This window comes from Ovis canadensis, chromosome 2, assembly GCF_042477335.2.
Source record: "Ovis canadensis isolate MfBH-ARS-UI-01 breed Bighorn chromosome 2, ARS-UI_OviCan_v2, whole genome shotgun sequence".
NCBI classification, from domain to species: Eukaryota; Metazoa; Chordata; class Mammalia; order Artiodactyla; family Bovidae; genus Ovis; species Ovis canadensis.
The window spans coordinates 240,735,114-240,741,715 of NC_091246.1; positions in this window are offsets into that span (position 1 = coordinate 240,735,114).

The following is a 6,602-nucleotide window of genomic DNA, read 5'->3' on the forward strand; positions in this document are numbered from 1 at the left end:
AGCTTGAGACTGGAGGAGATGGACAGACAACTCAGAATAAAGAGAATGGCCACCTACCCCGGGCCCATTTAATTCTCCAAAGATGGGGTTTGGTTTTTGCTGAATTCTGTTTTGTGACCCTGGGCCTTTCTGGCTTTGTTGGAGGGATTAGGGGCTGCCCCCACCATCTCCACCCCTGGTTTCTCCTAAGGACTGGTGGGGTCAGAGAAAGACTGGGGAAGAAGTCTTGAAAAACTGATTTCTTATTCCTATTTTACAGGTGAGGGAACTGAGCCTTAAGCCACTTGGCCCCTTGGCCAGGGCCCCCCAGGTGGCAGGTGATGCTAGTGCACTCCTCAGTGGCCTCAGACTTAAGGCAGCAAAATGCATCCCTAGGAGGGGCCCATGACAGGAGGGCTGCCTGGAAGCTGAATGAGTATTTCCAACTTTCTAATTTTGCTTTAATGAACCTGTATTATTTTATTTTATTTTTTTGTATTATTTTAATATCAGAAAAAAAAAATGTAACCCAAAGGTCAAGCTGTCTCCTGTCCCCTTAGATTTAAGGACACTTTACTCAACGTGGGGTTTCCCAGGTGGTGCTAGTGGTAAAGAACCCATCTGCCAATGCAGGAGATGCAGGTTGGATCCCTGGGTCAGGAAGATCCCCTGGAGGAGGGCATGGCAACCTACTCCAGTATCCTTACCTGGAGAATCCCATGGACAGAGGAGCCTGGCAGGCTACAGTCCATAGGGTCGCAAAGAGTTGGACACGACTGAAGCGACATACATCCCTGATTATCTCCTCTGAGCAGGGAATGTGGCTGCCTCAGCTTCGAAGTCCTGGGAAGTCAGCATTCCCTGGCAGGCCAGTGGTTAGGGCTCTGCACTTCCACTGCAGGGGGCACAAGTTCAATGCCTGAGTGGGGAGTGAAGATCCCACACACCACACAGCACAGCCCCCCACCACCTAAAAATACATCCCAGGAGGGGAGAGCTGCTTCCCCCAACACGATCTATCTATTCCTGGGAAGGGCAGTGATTGGCCTGTGTTTTGCCCAAATCACAAGCATGTTCGTTAGGCCAGTTACCACTGTCAGGGAGATGGAAGACTACAACTGACCAGGCTGAGCCACAGGTAAACCTACCCTTGAGCTGCAAGCACAGTCAGGTGATTGACAGTATCACTAGACTAGAAAATAACGGGTAATCATGGAGAAAAAACATTTCAGGAGCAGAGACTGCTTATGCAATGATCAAGTACCCCTGGGAGGAAAAGAAGCCTGAAAAAAAAATGGATAGAGAGTTTGACAGGGGCCAGGGAACAATACAGCTCCATGGCAATGAGGAGGAGCCTTGGAAAGTGTGACCAGGAGTCAGGCCACTGGGTTCTCTTTCAGGTTTTGTCCCTGTCTCAGTCAATACAGGTCTGCTAGCCAGGCCCCTGCAGGACCTCAGCCATGAAACTGACAAACATGAGCCTTAACTCTCATGAAACTCACATGGCCTGGCAATGACCTGATGGGGGGCAGGGCCCATCAGGGGCCCTTCTGGGCCCATTTCCTCACTAGCTTAAAAAAAAGAAAAGCACCAGCTGATCTCTATGGACCTTCCCAGCCCACAGATGCAGAATTCTTCCCATTCTTCCTTTCTCCCTTATCTCCCTCATTTCCTTTCTCTAGGCTTCTGGAACCCTCCTTTCCTTCAAAAAAAAAAAAAAAAAAAGATTTACTGCCTGGGAGTTTCCTGGTGGCTTAGTGGTTAGGATAACGGAATTTCATTCCCATGGCCCTGGTTCAATCCCTGGTCAGGGGACTGAGATCTCACAAGCTGTGAGACGTGGCCAAGAAAGAAAAGGGAAAATCAAAAACTTACTGCCACTTTCATATGTTTGGTTAGTGAGAGATAACAAAAAATACGGACAAACACCTTGCCAATGGGCCAGACTCTGGAGCTAGATAGTTCTAGAATGGCCAGGAGCAAGAGGAAAGGGCATCCCAGGAGGAAGGAATACAGTGGGCAAAGGCCTGGAGGCAGGGAAGTTTAAGGAATTCAGTTCAATCAACTTACACCAACAACTACCTGGGCCACACCAGGTGGTGACAGGTCCCTACCCCTTGGAGAGCTCAGAATTCAAGGGACTCAGGGATGAGTTAACGGAAGAGAAGCTGCATCAGGGAGACCTTGTGTTTGAACTTGTTCTGTAGGTGACAGGGAGAGTGACAGGCTCCAACCTGGGTCACTTGACTCTATTTTTCTTTTCTTTTTCCATCATGTTCTCTGTTGCTTCTTCCTTTTTCCCCCAGAAAAAGCCACTGGCCTAAACTCTAGTCCTAGATTTGAGTCCTGATTGTCATTTACTAGCTGTGCAACCTTGGGCTAATTACTTAGCCTCTCTGAGTCTCTATTTCCAAATCTGTAAAATGGGGCTAATAACGTCTGGTGGAAGGTTTCAGTAGTCATGCACCAGGCAGGAATCTCAGGCACAGCTAGCACTGACCAAAAGAGGATACTGCCTTTGGCTTCAAGGGGCAGCAGAGAGCCAGCTAGCCATGTTCCCAAGGGCTGGATATCTGGAATCTCTCTTGCTTCCCTTTGTCAAGTTCCTGTCAGTCCTGCTCAGAAGCTAAGGAACTTGGGAGCAGGGGGCATTTTCAGGGGAATCCCCAGGTAGGAAAAGCAGAACTGCCTTCCTTACCCTAGAGGAGAAAGCTGTCCCCAGACCCCAAAGTTACCCAGGTGGTGCTAGTGGTAAAGAACCCATCTACCAATTCAGGAGACGTAAGAGATGTGAGTTCGATCCCTGGGTCTGGAAGATCTGGAGAAAGGAATGGCAACACACTTCAGTATTCTTGCCTGGAGAATCCCAATGGACAGAGGATCCTGGTGGGCTACAATCCATGGGTTGCAAAGAGTTAGACATGACTGAAGTGACTTAGCATGCATGCAGACCCCAAAGCAGGACCCCCACATCCCAGCCTCATTTTCTGCCTGAGGAATGGGGAGGGGCCCAGTTAAAGAAGGATACTCAAATCCCTGCCTTCCCGACTTCTCTCTCAAACACCTTATTAGCCAGCCCCTCCCTAAGGGACCCTCTTTTAGAAGGAGGGGGCGAAGTACAGATGGACCCCCCCCTCAGGTTACCATGGAGATGGCAGGGAAAGGGTTGCTGTATCGCCATGGCAACAATTGACGTCAGCACTACCCTTTCTCATTGCTTGATATGAGAGGGGGGCAGCCACCCCAACCGCAAGCAAATCCCCCACAAAGCCTCCTCCCTTTACTGAGCCAATCAACCAAGGGGTCGACAGGCTTAATATAGCACGGGAGTTAAAAGCACAGACTCTGATGTCAGTCCAACCTTGGTTCAAATCCTCTTTTTGCATGGTTTTAGCTGTTTGAATTTGAGCAAGTCCCTTAACCCTGGAAGACTAGTATGTACAATGGGGATAGAAAGCTACATGCCTCCAACGGTTAATGTGAGGACTGCAGGGGATCATGCAGGTGACAGGCATTAGGCCAGTTTATGGGAAGTGCACACTGATGTTAGTGACTCTCTAGAGTCCTGGGGACCTGTCAGGGCATTGTGGCTTTTCAGATATAGACTCACAGCCCCTAAAAGCTTCCAGCATTCCTAAGGTCTGGCCCTGAGTTTGAGCATCTCAGAACCGGTGGTGGGGAGCAGAGGGCGGGTATTTCCTTGGCAGGATAGTGGATAAGAATCCACCTGCCAGTGCAGAGGACACGGGTTCAATCCCTGGTCTGGGACGATCCCACCTGCCACGGAGCAACTAAGTCTGAACACACTTACTGAAGCCCACACACCCTAAAGCCTGTGTTCCACAAGACAAAAGCTACCACAACGAGAAGCCCGCGTACCACAACTAGAGAAAACCCACATGCAGCAACAAAGACCCAGGGCAGCCAAAAGTAAAAATTAATTGATTAATTAAAGAAGGAATGGGGGAGGTGAATCCAGAGACAGTGGAATTTCCGGACTCAGGAAACCCCAGATGCCACTTTCTTTGAAACCTCATCACATCCAAACCCTGACCCAACTTCCCTTTCCTCCTCCCATCTGCCTCCTCCTCCTAGGCCTTCTTAGCAGCCATCTACCTCTTGAGACTCCATCTGCTCCTCCAGGAAAAAGCATGGATGAGGGCCATTAGGAGACAGCAGGCAATCTGACATCAGGTAGATCAGTGGGTTGGACCCCACAGGGATCCATGGGCCTCTCCCCACCCTCCCTTGGGGTGAAGACACTGGAATCATTCTCACTCCCTCTCTTTTCCCCAGGCCCCAGTCCAGGTGCCCACAGTCGATTCTCTGATTCTACCGTATTGCCCTGAATCAGACTCCAATTGATATTCATCTGGATTACTCCAGTGGCCCCCCAACCTGTTTTTCCTTTTTTAAAAAATATTTTTTATTGATTTATTTGACTGAGTTGAGTCTTCATTGTGGCCCCTGGGATCCTCACCGTGTCATGTGAGATCTTTCACTGTGGCATGTGGGCTCACTATTTGTGGCACAGACTCTCTAGTTGTGGCACGTGGGCTCACTATTTGTGGCACAGAGGCTCAGTTGCTCTGCAGCCTGTGGGATCTTGGTTCCCTGACCAGGGATCAAACCCACAGCCTCTGCAAGGAAGTCTCCTCCTAACTGGTCTTATGGTCTTGTACTTCCTTCCCTGCTTGATTCCTCCAGCCCCGAATTATTCTATAAAGACCACAACCCAGCCATGTAATTCTATTTAAATCTCATCTATTTAAATCTCTATTTAAATGGCTCCTTTACTTCACTTGCCTAACCACAAGGACACCCCTGAGTTCACAAAACCTTCTTTCCACCTTTCAGCACGCTGTTCCTTCTGCCTGGAATAGCCTCCTCCCACTCCCCTTACCCCTCAGATCTCCACCAATTGTCAGTCCTCAAAGACGGCTCCTCTGACCACCTGTCCGTTCCCTCCCAGAGCAGCTGCTTGTCCCACTGTGTACTCACTTCTTCCCCGATCCCTGCTGAATGCCTATTTACCCATACACTACAGACTCACCGAGGGCGGAGGCTGTGTTGTATTCATCCTGACATCCTGGGGCCGAGAATGGAAGGGCTCAGGAATTGGTAGAATGTCTGTCAATTAGACTGGCTACTGAACAAGGGTTTGATGGGTCCACAGAGGGGAGGCCGAGCGTGGTGAGGTGAAGGAATAGCAGAGGCAGTTGGGGGATCTGGAATGGCCTCTCTAAGGAACTGACCCTGAAACGAAAATGAGAAGCGGTTACCCACACAAGGACAAGGCGGTGGGAAATATCCCCAACCCTGAGACTGGTCTGTGCCACGATGAACATGGTGCTGATGACACTGTGAAGAGGGAAACATTCAAGTCTTGGAAAGACAGCCCTGGCTGCTCTGTAAGAACAGACCATGGAAGAGATGGCAAGTAGCAGCAGAGAGCTCATTCAGGAAGCTGCTGCAACCTCCCAGGTAAAAGGCGATGGGGCCTTGGACCAGATGTGTGCAGAGATGGAGAAAAGCAACTGCATTTTAGACATCCTGGAGAGGACAGGATTTGGTAACTGCTTGACTATGAAAATGGAGAGGCAGGGAAGAGTCTAGAACCAAGCCCAGATTTCCAGTTCAGGCAACAGAGGAAACAGCCAAGCTGGGGAACATGGGAGGGACAGGTATGGGGCATGTCTGCTGTGAAGTGGGACATCAAGAAGAAGGGGGCCAGGAGACAGGTCTTGGGCAGGGAAGAGGGGTCTGGGCTGAGAGAGAGAAGTGAGTCTCTGACAAAGGTGGGCATTAAAGGCACAGGAACCGACAAGATCCCCGGGACATACTACAAGACCCAAGAACACCCACGGTTAGGCAGTGAGAAACAGATGAGAAATTTGCCACGTGGTGGCAACCTGTAAGATAGTAAATAAGTCAAGACTGCAGTGTTTAGAAAAACAAAGGCCCAAAAATATTTCAAATAGGAAAGAGTGTGTCAAAGTCAGTCACTGCTAAACGGTCAAGTCAGATAATAACTCATGAGCATCCCTGGGATTTAGCAACAAGGAGGTCAGTGGTGACCTTGAGAATGGTGAGGGAGCGAGCCAGATTGCAGGGGTAGGATGAGGAAGTAGAAACAACATGTGCCCACAACTCTTTCAGGAATCTTGGCTGTGAAGGGGAGTTGGAGAAGGACCCAGGGTCGAAGGAAGGATTTCTTCTTTTTCAAAGATAGGAAAGACTAGAGCCTGTTTGTTTGCTGCTGGGAAAGAGGCATCAGGGAGTCAGAGGCTGGAGACGGAAAGGAGGAAGGGATGAGAGGAGGGAAATTCCCCAAGGAGAGAAAAGAGAAGGTGAAATCCCCAAATACGGCCACACAATGGGGTGGGGGGACAAGCCTGTACAGGACTCCGGGGACTCCGAATAGCTGCCCACTCTTCCCAGCAGCCAGTGTGAGTCACTGGGGGAAACAGCCCAAACTGGCAGCGTAGGAAAGGGCACAGGGCCAACATGTTCCCCAGGGGGTGGGGGAGAAGGGCCCAGCCTGGGCTATGAGCCTGAACCCCATGCCCTGAGCAGGACAAGGGCACAGGGAAGTTGTCTCACCCTTTGTAGGGGCAGGCAGA